Source organism: Bombina bombina, chromosome 3 (genome assembly GCF_027579735.1).
Source record: "Bombina bombina isolate aBomBom1 chromosome 3, aBomBom1.pri, whole genome shotgun sequence".
Lineage (NCBI taxonomy): Eukaryota > Metazoa > Chordata > Amphibia > Anura > Bombinatoridae > Bombina > Bombina bombina.
The window spans coordinates 849830145-849844872 of record NC_069501.1 but is presented as its reverse complement, the minus strand read 5'-3'; the positions used below and the strand labels follow the sequence as shown (position 1 = coordinate 849844872).

The 14728-nt window shown below is 38.2% G+C and overlaps 1 protein-coding gene and 1 non-coding gene across 2 annotated transcripts in view; both read left to right on the top strand.

Annotated features, from left to right (window-relative positions):
• PCCA (propionyl-CoA carboxylase subunit alpha) overlaps positions 1 to 14728 on the top strand; it is an 863696-nt gene that overhangs the window by 430560 nt on the left and 418408 nt on the right. The window lies entirely within an intron of this gene.
• On the top strand, positions 3690 to 3871 carry LOC128654938 (U2 spliceosomal RNA). The gene has a single exon (XR_008401576.1). It is a non-coding gene; the product is annotated as a U2 spliceosomal RNA (small nuclear RNA).

Below are 14728 nucleotides of genomic sequence, written 5' to 3'. Positions count from 1 at the left end.
AACTGTCCAATTTAGTTTTAGCATCAAATTTGCATTGTTCCCTTGGTGGTATCAAGGCTCAAACTGATTTCTAAACTGTTGAAAACCACCTCTTGGCTCAGAACATTTTTAAAGTTTTTCACAGTTAGAGAGTACTATTTTATGTGTGTCATATAGAGAACACTGTGCTCACTCCCATGGAGTTATTTAGGAGTCTGCACTGATTGGCTATACTGCATGTCTGTCAAAAGCACTAAGCTAAGGGGGCAATGTGCAGAGGCTTTAGATACAAGGTAATTACAGAAGTAATGTGTGTATTAATATAACTGTGTTGCACTAAACATTATGCTGTGTATTTTTTGTTAGTATACTTTACCTGCAACACTCGAATACTCACCTCCGCTCCCCACTGCATAATGGACCTCCTAGTTTAGGAGGACTGCTTACGCGGTTCATCTTGCTTATACCGCAATCCTTGCAACTCTTGTAGTAGTAACTCTTATTTCCTATCATAACGCTGACCTCACTTTCTTCACTTATCTTAGCTAGACTGGTCAGCATCGCTTACAAAGTGCGTTTAAATGTAATCAAAATAAATAGAAGTTACCTTTTGAAGAAGCAAATGCGATTTTTTTTTTTTATTTTTTTACAATTGTACACATACATTCCCTATTCTCACCATCTCCTTTAAGCTCTAACTCAGATCCATCTTCGGTTATACTCTCCATCTAGTAAATTGGGAACTTCACTGGTGTACTAAGCAACTTTTATATTCTTCATCTTATGTCATCTTGATATATTTTGCATATGTTTTTACTTGTGGTTTATACCTTGATATCTCATGATTGGGAATATGTACTATTATTGTTTGATGATATATATCACTTGTATACTTTGTTGAACTTCAATAAAAAAAAAATATATAACTGTGTTGGTTATGTAAAACTGGGGAATGGGTAATAAAGGGATTATCTATCTTTCTTTTTTATGAAACGATGAGTCCACGGATCATCTTAATTGCTAATGGGATATTCACCTCCTGGTCAGCAGGAGGAGGCAAAGGGCACCACAGCAGAGCTGTTAAATAGCTCCTCCCTTCCCTCCCACTCCAGTCATTCCCTTTGCCTACGTTAGTGATAGGAAGAGGTAAAGTGAGGTGTTAGATTAGATTATTCAATCAAGAGTTTATTATTTTTAAAGTAGTGCCAGAGAGTGCTGCTTTGTCCTAGGGTTTAGCCTTAGTCCATATCAGTCTTTACAGTAGAGCTTTGGTGGCTTTAGAGCAATGGGAACTTGTGGAACATAATTCTCACTGCGCCTCCCATGTAATTTTTGCTGCACTTGCCAAGAAAATCTGAGGGATATTACTCAGAACTTTCGTTTTAAATTACAGGTCCATGTGAGGGAGAGGACCTCGCAAACCTGGGAACTGCCTTACTGTCCGGCAAGAGATAATGAGGTAAGTGCTAACTTTATTCTGGGGGTTTAAAAGGCTCAGAAGAAAGGTTGGACACTTAATCTTTATTATACCTCATTGGATTTGACCTCTTTATCAGAGGGTTATAGATAGATTCCCCCAGATGCTTAGGGGACACTTTAGGACAGTTTAAACACAGAACTGGGGCTGCATGGGACATGTGCTCTCATCTCCTGGCGATTTCATGATAGCCGACCGGGAGATCCCCTATTGACAAGTCTGATGCGTGTTCTAAGACGGGCTCAGTGTGAGGAGTTCCGCTTAGTAAAAATATTTGAATGGGACTTGTGTTCTCATGCCCCGGCGGTTTAATAATAGCCGACTGGGAGTTCTCCCATTATCATATCTGATGAGCTATACACAGACGAGCTCAGGGTGAGGTGTTGAAGGGGACTGTGTTCTAATCTCCCGGTGATTTAATAGTAGCCGACCGGGAGATCTCCTATTACCATATCTGATGAGCTTATAAGAAGAAGAGCTCAGGGTTCATATTGACAGTGTGAGGTGTTTGACATTTATTCTCTCGAACTAGCAGCTGCCAAGCTGAAGCTGATCAGTCTGTTATTAATTTAGAAGTTACTTGTTAAAGATTGTTAAAGATTTAAAGCGACAGTAACAAGATGTTTCACTTTAAAAGTTAGAGACAGTAACATTTTTTTCTGGGTTGTTTTTTTCTTGGATTATTCACCCATATGTGTGCAGAGTGTTCCAAGAAATCCTACAAAGTATCTCCTTATGTTTTGATATGAATGGAGATATCCTTTCTATAAAAATAAAAAAACAAAAACGAAACATTTTTTTCTCCAAAAGTGCAAAGTATTTTATAACCCACCCATGCAGTGCCCTGCGCCTCTTCACTAACTCCACCTGGGGTTATTTGTCAAAACATTGCTTCCTAAAATCATTAACACAATATCTGATGTATTTAATCATTGCTGATTCAGTAGTAGCTTTTCCTAATTATCCTCCTTGAAGCATGAAGTGGGGGATACTTCAGTAATAGATAAGGGGGAAATCTCAGACTCTCTCTGTGTAATTCCTTTCGTTGATACAGAAGAGTTTCCTTTTAGCTTAGGCTTTAACACTTCCGTTTGTTATTAGAAGGTCTCTGATTCCCTGGATGACTCCGACATTATCGGCGTAGTCAATCCTAATAAGTCCAGTGCACTTTACAAAGTCAGGGAGAAACTGGGTCCCCCCTTTTTTCTCCAGATATAGCAGACTCTATCCTGGAGTCTTGTCAATAGTGCCCAGGGATGGGGTGTACGTCAGAGTTTCCATCTAACTGCGGTTTTTATTGCTTTGTCACCAGTGTGGTGGCATACTGTTTTGGTGAATGGTCTGATTCTATCAGACAGACACTTCTTTCAAAGAAGTCCGGGATATGATTAAGACAATTATGTTAGTCGACTTCTTTATCCCTGATGCTCCTCTTCAAGGTTTAAGCTGGGAGCTAAGTTTTCAGGTTTTTGCCATATGGCCCGCAGAGCGTCAAGAAAGTTAGGGTTTGCGGATACCTCATCTGAGTATAAACTTTTGGGTGATTCCCTGCAAGGGAAGACATAGTTTGGACCCATTTAGGCAGAAATTCTCTCTGATATTCGAGAGGAAAAGGGACATTCATTTCCTCGGGAATAGGGGAATGCAATTCAAGTATCCTGCTAGATAAAGAGACAGCAGGCTAGGCCTGCCCCCAATCCAGGAAGACTCTGTATCCTTAGGATACAGTCTGGAGTGAGGACTTTTTCTTCCAGGGGCAGATCTTTGCTTTAATGATTATCTGCAGAAGATGAGAGGCATTTTTCCACTGCTTAGGAGACCTCTCTGACGTGGGAGCGATAGTCCTTTAATATGGAAGCAATTCGTTTCACTCTTCCTTATTTCAAGAGGGTCAATATATGACACTGAGAAATAGAGGATGTGTATTTGCATGTTCCCATTCATAGGGATCATCACGAGTTTCTAAGGTTTGATTTTCTAGACAAACTTTTCAAATCCATGACTCTTCCGGTCGGTCTTGCTATAGCTCCCAGACTTTCTCTGAGATTTTGGGTCCGCTGTTGGCAGTGCTTCGGTTAAGGGACATTTCAGTGTCGCCCTATTTGGCCAACACATTAGTCCAGGCACCATCCTTTCTACAAGAAAGATCCCACACAGAAACGTTGTTATTCCTCCTGAGATCTCACGGATGGAAGGTAAATTTGGAAAAGAGTTCCTTAGTTCAAAACACAGGATCGCTTCTTGGCCTCTTGGCTAAGATCAAGTGTAGTATCTGTTCTTATCAGTTACATATCTTATGCGTCCCCTATCTGGGGACCATATATTTAATGGATTTTTGGAACAGGGAGATGGAAGAAGAGCTTGCTCTGTCCACTCCAAAACACTTTCTTGGGAACGATATTAGATTTACTATCTATGATGATTTTTCTGACAGAAGTCAGGACATTAAAGATTTTTGAAGCTTGTCTAGATCTTCAGTCCACCCCTCAACCATCAGTGGTTCAGTGCATGGAGGTAGTCGGGCTGATGGTGGCGGTCATCCCATTTGTTCAGTTCCACCTCAGGACTCTACAGTTAAACATGCCTCTGGATCATCTCTCCCAGGAAGCCTGCTGTCGCAGACTATCTTGGGTGATTGTGACAACAAATGCCAGCCTTCTAGGATGGGGAGCAGTCTGGGGCTCTCTAAGGGCTCAGGGAGTTTGGATCAGAGTCTGTTCTTCTACTTCCCATTTTGGAGTTGAGAGCGATCCTCAATGCTTTCTGGCCTGGCCCTAGTTAGCCTCGGTCCAGTTTATCGGGTTCCAGTCGGACAACATAACTTCAGTGGTTTGCATCGTTCATCAGGAAGGAACGAGAAGTTCCTTAGCGATGACAGTGGTAACCAAAATAATTCAATGGGCTTAGGTCCATTCTTGCTGTCTGTTGGTGATCCACATCTCAGGGGTGGACATCTGGGAGGCAGATTTCCTGAGTACGGCAGACCTTTCATCAGGGGATTGGAAGCTCCATCCGGAAGTGTTTTCCAGCCTGTTTCTCAAAATGGAGTCAGCTGGGATTAGATCTCTTGGCATATCGGCAGAATACCAAGCTCCCGAGGTACAGGCCGAGGTCCAGGGACCCTTAGGCTGTACTGATAGATGCCTTGGCTGTAACTTGGACCTTCAGTCTAGCATACCTATTTCCTCCGTTGGCTATTCTTCCTCGGTTATTGCTCGAGTTCAGTAGGAGAGGGCCTCGGTGATCTTCATTGCACCAGCTTGGCCTCGCAGGATTTGGTATGCAGATCTGGTGGACATATAGTCTCTGCCACCTTGGAGACTTACGTATAGGAAGGACCTTCTAATTTGAGTGTCCTTTCCTCACTCATATCTAGTTTCTCTGAAAATGGATACTTGGAGATTGAACGCTCAATTTTGTCTAAAGTGGAGTTTTTCTGACTCGGTCATAGTGACCATGATTCCGGTTCGTAATGCTGTTTTCCAGAAGGATTTACCATAAGATATGGTGTATATATCTCTATTGGTGCAAATTTTGAGACTACTTTTGGAGTAGTCTTCGGATTCATGGAATTATGTCCTTTCTCTGAGAAGCTTGGTGAAGGTTTTATCAGCAAGTTCCCTAAAGAGTCAAATATCTGTCTATTTTGTTCCGTAAGGTAGTTTTCATTCTAAATTAGGATTTCTTCCTAAGGTTGTTTCTGATCGGGACATTAATCAGGGGATTGTTCTTCCTTCCTTGTGTCCTAATCTTTCTTCTTAGAAAGAACGTCTTCTGCACAATTTGGACGTGGTCTGTGGTTTAAACGTTTTACCTGCTGGCGACTAAGGATTTCGCCAGTCTTTTGCTTTATTTGTGGTTTTCTCAGGAGAAAGTAAGGACCAGAAAGCTGCCTCTCTTTCTTTCTGGCTGAAGAGTATTATACGTTTTGCGTTTAAGATTGCTGGTCTACAGCATCCAGAGAGAGTTGCGGCTCATTCAACGAGGGCCGTTGTTTCCTCATGGACGTTCAAGAATGAGGCTTCTGTGAAACAGATTTGCAAGGCTGCAACTTGGTTCGATCTTTACACTTTTTCGAAGTTCTATTAATTTTGCATTTTTATCTCGGTGGAGGCCACTTTTGGGAGTAGGGTTTTTCAAGCAGTAGTGCCTTCAGTTTAGGTTTCCTGTCTTGTCCCTCCCGTATCATCCGTGTACTCTAGCTTGGGTATTGAATCCCATTAGTAATTAAGATGATCCGTGGACTCATCGTGTAATAAAAAAGAAAAGAAAATTTATGCTTACCTGATAAATGTATTTCTGTTTTGACACGATGAGTCCACGGCCTGCCATGTTCTTGACAGGTTGTTAGTCCTTGTAAACGTCAGACACCTCTGCACCTTGGCTTTTCCTTTCTTTCCTTAACTTTGGTCGAATGACTGGAGTGGGAGTGAAGGGAGGAGCTATTTAACAGCTCTGTTGTGGTGCTCTTTGCCTCCTCCTGCTGACCAGGAGGTGAATAGCCCATTAGTAATTAAGATGATCCGTGAACTCATTGTGTCAAAAAAGAAATACATTTATCAGGTAAGCATAAATTTTCTTTTTTAAACAATAAAACAATTCAAGTAGACTGTCCCTTTAATCAATGAAAATATATGTTGGAATGCAATATACTGTATTACACAATGCCTCAACAAAATATTTTAAGCAAATATTCTGTACACCACTCGTATTGTTTTTGAAGATGCTCTGCCCTTTTTAAGTTTTATGAGAAAAAACAAAATAAAAGGATCATATCACAGAACTGATAGCATTTCTCTTGACATTTAATATTGTAGTATTTATTTCATCAGACATTCTGGGTAATACAACATCCTCACTTGACTCTTTGCAATGACAAATTGGACCATGGGAGAGATTATTTCTTTATAGTAGAGTCTCATGAAGCTCAGTTTTGATTGAGGAATTACTGCTAAATTATCCTGTTCTGTGTTTTCACAGAAGCTTGAGGATCAAGAGAAATGGGAAATACATAAACCAAAGGTTAATTTCATCTGTAATTCTTACTATTTCTGCTCTTGGAGAGGGGACTGTCCAACTTCTGATTTACATCTGTAGTCATAAAATGTAACTGGTTTTCTAAAGCTAATCTCACTTTTGTAACACTTGCATTTTCATATTTAAAGGGACATTCCATCCAACATTGGAATTCATACAGGTGCCTTTCCTTTTTGACTAGAAACATTTTTGCAATATACATTTATTTGCAAAAATGTACTTAACAAATTAGTGACCAGTCTTTATATGGGGGTTGCTTATTTTTTATAGCGCAGTCTCACCAACGATAGGAAGGGAGGGTATAAGACCCTTCCTATTATAAGAAGACAATCCCTTATTGACCAGTGATGTACATGGTACATTGTGGTCATTAAGGGGTTAAATATCGTCCTTGCACCAACATTTTTGCACTTTCTCAGAGAGCCTAAGGTACTTGTATAATCTGATAATGACTCAATTTAGATCATTGACATAATACAAGCCCCACTGACTCTCTGACCAGCTGCAGAATTTAAAATGCTAGTGCACCGAGAATATCGCTGTGGAATCTGTTGGTGCTCTACAAATAGCTGATGATAATACTAATAATATCTAGCAGTGCTAACACTAAAACAGTGATAACTTTTGCAAGAAGCATTTTGCCAATACATGTAATTTGTAAATATGTTTCTATCTAAAGATGTAATTCATCTATGTGCATTTAAATTTTGACCGGAAAAAAGTTTTTTTTTATGCAGATCTTTTATTATTTTACTTTCTTTCAAATGAACAATGTTTAGCTAGCTATCTGCCATTGCTATGACACTTAAAAATGCCAATATCGGCATATCAATTTGGTACACATATACATATAGCATGTGCACGCTTCACTTTTCTGTATTTCTGTACATGTTTGTTGCTGGGGGAATATTGCTATTATAACATCAAAGTACTAAATACTTCCTCAAGAGTTCGGATTTCTAGAGTATTCAGTGGAGAGAAAAAAAAGAGACTCAGATTAAATACAATTGAGACACATTGTGACCCCAGAACCTTTCTTGGTTGAGCTTGTTCTAAAGAAAGTAAACATTCATGTAACATCAAGCGTTCAGTTACTCACATTCTGTTTCTTCTGAAATGGGCGTTTCTTAAGATATAATTTTATTGTTTTGTTTAAAGGGACAGTAAACCTTAAAAATAATGTTAACATCATAATCGTACCCGGCTATTAAAATAACATAAAGACAGCGCCATAGCACTAAGTGCAGCTCGCTCCTGCTCTGTCAGACAGCAGGAGCGAGCTGCACTTAGTGCTATGGCGCGGTCGGGCCGGACAGTGACTATACAGCTGGCCTGATGCGCTGTTTGAAAAAAACAGACCCGCTCAGCAGATCACAGAGAGCGGGTCTGTAAAACAGCAGGTTTTTTTAAAATTCAAAGGAGAAATTTTGTTTTATAAAGATTGCGCTAATATAATGTTATATAATTCTGCACTATGTGCAGAATTATATAACATTATTTTTAATGTTTACTGACACTTTAAGGAAAGGAAAGAGGGATAAAGTTTGTGAATATGTATTTCATATGGATCAACCAAAATATGTATGGCTGTCCTTTTATCTTATAATTAATAAGATATAATTCATTTAACCCCATAAAAGCCGAATTGTTTTGTGCAAATTTTGCCCCAGTTACTAGAGAATCATACCATGTTTCCTATAACTCCGTTTAAAGAGAAACAGTGCCTTTGTGGGGGGTTTTTTAATTAATTTTTAAAACTAATTACAGGTGCAAAACCCTTTATCCAAACTGCTTGGGACCGGAAGAGGCTTGGATTTTGGAATATTTATATAATTTCTTCAGTAAAATGGGATAGCTTGGAACGGGGATGAGACCAAGTGTAAACATCAACATCTTAGGTTATTTAGACAATATTTACGGCTTAATCATGCAACCTAAAGGTAGTTTTATATAATTTTATATAAATTTAAGTCTGTCAAAATAACTGAAGTAAAGGGGCAGTTTGCAGAGGCTTAGATACAAGATAATCACAGAGGTTAAACGTAAATTAATATGACTGTGTTGGTTATGCAAAACTGGGGAATGGGTAATAAAGGGATTATCTATCTTTTAAAACAATAAAAATTCTGGTATAGACTGTCCCTTTAAATAAAAGAAAAAACATTCTCTGTATTTGGAACATCTGACATAGATTAATCAACATCCTTTTTAATATAAGTGAAGTTGCTAGAATCACCTTTATTTGAAGCTCAAATATTGAGTCCTTTTGTGAGAAGTTACAGTGTTTAAAAAACTTTGCGTATTCACTTTTTGCAAAATATAATGCACACTTTATTGTTAAAGGGACACTCAAGTCAAAATGAAACTTTCATAATTCATTACACTTAGAGTCACCAGCTCCTACTAAGCATGTGCAAGAAGTCGCAGAATATACGTATGTTTATTTGTGATTGGCTGATGGCTGTCACATGATGCAGGGAGGAGTGGAAATAGACATAACTTTGAAATTTGTCAGAAAAAAAATCTACTCATTTGAAGTTCAGACTAAGTGCTATTGCATTGTCTTGTTATCATTCATTTGTTGATTATGCAAACTACTGACTAGTGTAGTTATATGGCAGCGCAGCTTACAGAGCACAGAGAAGGGCTACTGTTCATATGCAATAGTCCAGTAATCTTGTTCAAGCAAGCCTGAAATGCTAATTAAGCAGCTACGGTCTTAAAAAAAGGTTCATAATAGTGAACCTAGTTCCGCCCAAGGCATTGATCTAGGAACAGCTTTTTTACATTCCATGCCACTGTATAACAAAAAAAAATACTATTTCACAAATTCTACATTTCTCGCTGAAATTATTTACACACAGCCTGTGCATTCATAGGGCAAATAGTCCTAAAATCTTCTGTATGATCTCCTGTGTTCAGCAATACTAAACATATATGGGTTTTGTCATTTACTATGGTAATTGGAAGGCCTATAATTGTTGCTTTGCATTACAGTTCTGAAAGAGGATTTTATGTACGTTCAAGCAATGGGTTAGCAGCTCATTTGGTATGAAAAAAACTGTTAAAATTCTCAAACCTTAGCAACAAATCTATATTATAAAAATATGCAACCCAAGGTATTGATCTGTGAGCATTTATTTGCGTGCCGATAAATACCACAATATATAACAAATATGTTAAACAATTATTAACGTTTTCACAAGCATAGATTTCTTACAAAAGTTATTTATACCCAACCTGAGCTATTGTAAGACAAAATCTTTTTTTATGATCTCCTTTGTTCAGGTATACCAGACATGTATGGGTTTGTTACTGGTTTTGGTAATTAAACAGCATCTAATTGCAACTGTGCATCACAGTTCTGAAAAATGATTTTTTGACTATTTGCTCCCATGACTGTGTTTTAGCCACAAGTGCAGCAAAAAAACAAAAACACTTCTGGACAGCTGTTTTGAACTTGTTCGCTCTCATCAGCATACAATAGGATTGATAAAGAATATTTCCATGGCAAAATCAATTTTCATTTATGTTATGGTGGAGATAAAAGTGAACCAGAAAACTCTCTCACTGATTCAATTTTATTCCACCATAAATTAAATGAATATAGATTTTTGCCGTAGAAATAATCTTTAATCATAAGCACATCATACCTATCTTTTGCTCATAAGAAATTTCACGTTCTAAAAAGTTGAGAGTCAAGGTTGTTCTTTTTTCCTTTTAGCCGAGGACTTCCTTGTAGTCTCAGAGATTGCAGATGTTCATCTGAGGGATATAGCCCTTGGATAATGGTGGAAGATCCTCTAGGGTGAAGTTACTCTATCATCCTTTAGACAATGTACCACTGGACATAGATAAATATTAATTTGGCTAAAGCACTAATTCAGTTTAAAATGTCTAGTCTTAGGACATGTTTTTTTCCAGCTACCTCTGTTGTTGCCACTAATAATAATGAAGAATGGTCACAACCTTGTAAATGGATAGTCTAGTCAAAATTAAGCTTTCATGATTCAGATAGAGAATGCAATTAAAAGCAACTTTTTTATCACCTTTTCTTTGTTCTCTTGGTATGAAAAAGCAAGATTGTAAGCTTAGGAGCCAGCCCATTTTTGGTTCAGCACCTGAGTTGCATTTGCTGATTGGTGGTTACATTTAGACACTAATCAGCAAGTGCTACCTAGCTGCTGAACCATTCTTGCTTTTTCAAATAAAGATAACGAGAGAGAATAAAAATTGATAATAGGAGTAAATTAGAAATTTCCTTAAAATTGCTTTCTCTGAATCATGACAGTTTAATCTTGACTAGACTATCCCTTTAAAAAAAATTTGTTGTTTTTTTTTTGTTTTTTTTTTATTAACCCCTTAACGACCGAGGACGTGCAGGGTACGTCCTCAGAAAAAAGGCAGTTAATGCCTGAGAACGTACCCTGCACGTCCTCGGTTTGGAAAGCAGCTGGAAGCGATCCTGATCACTTCCAGCTGCTTTCCGGTTATTGCAGGATGCCTCAATATCGAGGCATCCTGCAATAACAATTTTTGCCCCTCCGGTGCAGAGAGAGCCACTCTGTGGCCCTCTCTGCACCGGACATTGATGGCCGCATTCGTTGGTGGGTGGGAGCGTAAATGGGAGGTGGGTGGGCGGCCATCGATGGCTTCTTAGTCAGAGAGGGGGGCGGGATTGGGGGTGGGATCGCCGGGGGCATGCACAGGCGCGCGCGCGTGCACAGGGGGCGGCGGGAGGGCGCGTGCACGGGGAGGGAGCGGGTGGGAACCGCTTACACTACAGAAACTTGTACATATTTTTGTACAAAATAATACAAATAAAACGTAATGGAAGGGATCTGGGAGGGGGTGGGGGATTGATCTGGGGGGGGGGGGGGAGCTACACTACAGAAAAAACTGAAATAAATGAAAAAAAAAACCATTTTTATATGCAAACTGGGTACTGGCAGACAGCTGCCAGTACCCAAGATGGCCCCCAATAAGGCAGTGGGGGGGGTAGAGAGCTGTTTTGGGGGGGATCAGAGAGGTTGGGGGCTAAGGGGGGATCCTACATAGCAGCATATGTAAATATGCTTAAAAAAAAAAAAAAAGTAAAAAAAAAACCCTTTTATTTTAGTACTGGCAGACTTTCTGCCAGTACTTAAGATGGCGGGGACAATTGTGGGGTGGGGGAGGGAAGAGAGCTCTATGGGAGGGATCAGGGGGTCTGATGTGTCAGGTGGGAAGCTGATCTCTACACTAAAGCTAAAATTAACCCTGCAAGCTCCCTACAAGCTACCTAATTAACCCCTTCACTGCTGGGCATAATTCACGTTTTGTGCGCAGTGGCATTTAGCGGCCTTTTAATTACCAAAAAGCAACACCAAAGCCATATATGTCTGCTATTTCTGAACAAAGGGGATCCCAGAGAATCATTTACAACCATTTGTACCATAATTGCACAAGTTGTTTCTAAATAATTTCAGTGAGAAACCTAAAGTTTGTGAAAAAGTTGACTATTTTTTTTAATTTAATCGTATTTGGCGGTGAAATGGTGGCCTGAAATATACCAAAATGGGCCTAGATCAATACTTGGGGTTGTCTACTACACTACACTAAAGCTAAAATTAACCCTACAAGCTCCCTACAAGTTCCCTAATTAACCCCTGCACTGCTGAGCATAATACACTTGTGGTGTGCAGCAGCATTTAGCGGACTTCTAATTACTTAAAAACAACGCCAAAGCGATATATGTCTGCTATTTCTGAACAAAGGGGATCCCAGAGAAGCATTTACAACCATTTGTGCCATAATTGCACAAAATGTTTGTTAATGATTTCAGTGAGAAACCTAAAATTTGGAAAAATTTTACTTTTTTTTTTTATTTGATCGCATTTGGCGGTGAAATGGTGGCATGAAATATACCAAAATGGGCCTAGATCAATACTTTGGGATGTCTTCTAAAAAATATATATATACATGTCAAGGGATATTCAGGGATTCCTGAAAGATATCAGTGTTCCAATGTAACTAGCGCTAATTTTGAAAAAAAGTGGTTTGGAAATAGCAAAGTGCTACTTATATTTATGGCCCTATAACTTGCAAAAAAAGCAAAGAACATGTAAACATTGGGTATTTATAAACTCTGGACAAAATTTAGAAACTATTTAGCATGGGTGTTTTTTGGTGGTTGTAGATGTGTAACAGATTTTGGGGGTCAAAGTTAGAAAAAGTGTGTTTTTTTCCATTTTTTCCTCATATTTTATAATTTTTTTTATAGTAAATTATAAGATATGATGAAAATAATGGTATCTTTAGAAAGTCCATTTAATGGCGAGAACAACGGTATATAATATGTGTGGGTACAGTAAATGAGTAAGAGGGAAATTACAGCTAAACACAAAGACCGCAAAAATGTAAAAATAGCCTTGGTCCCAAACGGACAGAAAATGGAAAAGTGCTGTGGTCATTAAGGGGTTAAAGTTCAAATCAAGGCATATAAATTTTACATGTAAAAAAAAAGAATCCATACATAGAGATTATTTCCAGACATAAATCCAGTATATGCTAAACAGGTTAAGAAAATTACAATTTCAAGACAATTTCCATTAATATTAGTCACAATATAATTGCCAAACAAACTTTATGCCTTCAACATGACACCCAAGGCCACTCTAGGACCTCCTAGTACTATAAGAAATGCAAGGCTATAAAACGCATCCCAACTGTTGAACCTTGTTTTTTTTCTTTTTATTATATATCAAACCAGCACTTTTGGTTATTAGAGATAGAAGTAAAATATCTTGAGATTAATACATGGTAGAAGAGCTAATATCAGGTGGTGGATCAGGTGATGAAAGCATGCAAAATCATAATATCAACTAAATGGAGGAGTAAACACTATGGGGCCGATTTTATTTTACTGCGAGCGGACATCGATAAATGCCAACAGCATACGGCATTTATCATTGCACAAGCATTTCACTAGATTCGCAGCCAATCGGCCGCTAGCAGGCGGTGTCAATCAACGCGATCGTATGCAATCGGGGGTATTGCTGTCCGCCACCTCAGAGGTAGCAGACGAGTTAACTCTGGTTTCCGGCGAGCCTGAAGGCTTGCACAGAAACAAAGGCATTGGGGCCCATACGGCGGTTGATAAATTGGCCCCTTTATCATACTTGTTAATGGTATAGAATGTGGTGATTTAAGCGTAGTGAAGGGGATATATTTTTGAAATGGGTGACCACACACAAAAAAAAAAAGTCAAATGTAGTAATCTATGTGAGATCACCGTGGGATTGCTATTGCACAACTGTATATGCACAAGGGAACATTTAACGATAAACCTGAGGACCTAACAATATTAGCAATATAGGACACAGCATTATCTAATGTTTGTCATCCAGCATGGAAATAAAGGTACTATAGTGGGTAGACACCCCTTAAGCTAAGTACAGTGGGAGCTGAACTGAATAGGAGCTAAATAATATACGTAGGAGGTTAACATCCGAGACATATATAGAAGTCTTACCCAAGTGAAGTTGGTCATAGGATATTTATATCCAAAAATGGAAATACAAATGGTAAATAAATAACTCCAAGAAATAAATGGTGCAAATATAGGGTAGAAGAGGGGTTGTTATCTTAACTCCCTGGAATAAAAATAATGAACATACCAGTTTAAATTTTAAAAGATTAAGCCATATCATCTTGGCCGCTGATAACACGGCAATGTAATTAGACTTTAGGTGTCTTTTCACAGGGTATTTACCAGGGAGGGAGAAAAAACAATAAAAGGGTCTATCTGTGTGGCATTAGTGACAAGTGAAATAAAATTAAGCCTCTGAGCATTTTAAAGAATATATATATATATATATATATATATATATATATATATATATATATATACTGTGTATATATATATATATATATATATACTGTATATATATATATATATATATATATATATATATATATATATATATATATACTGTGTATATATATATATATATATATATATATTTTTTTTTTTTTTTTTTTTTTTTTTTTTAAACCCGGAACAAATAACAAGAAGTAACTTCCTTAGCAATAATGTATCGGATCTCTGTTAGTAAACATAAGTTCAATCAAATATGGTTTGCATTTTAGGGTTTTTGAGTCTCCAATGTGTCCATGTCTAAATGTAGGCTGCAGGTAGCAATGGACTTTACTGGTGACTAGCCAGCCAGCCGCTGCCAAAAAGGTCACCATATT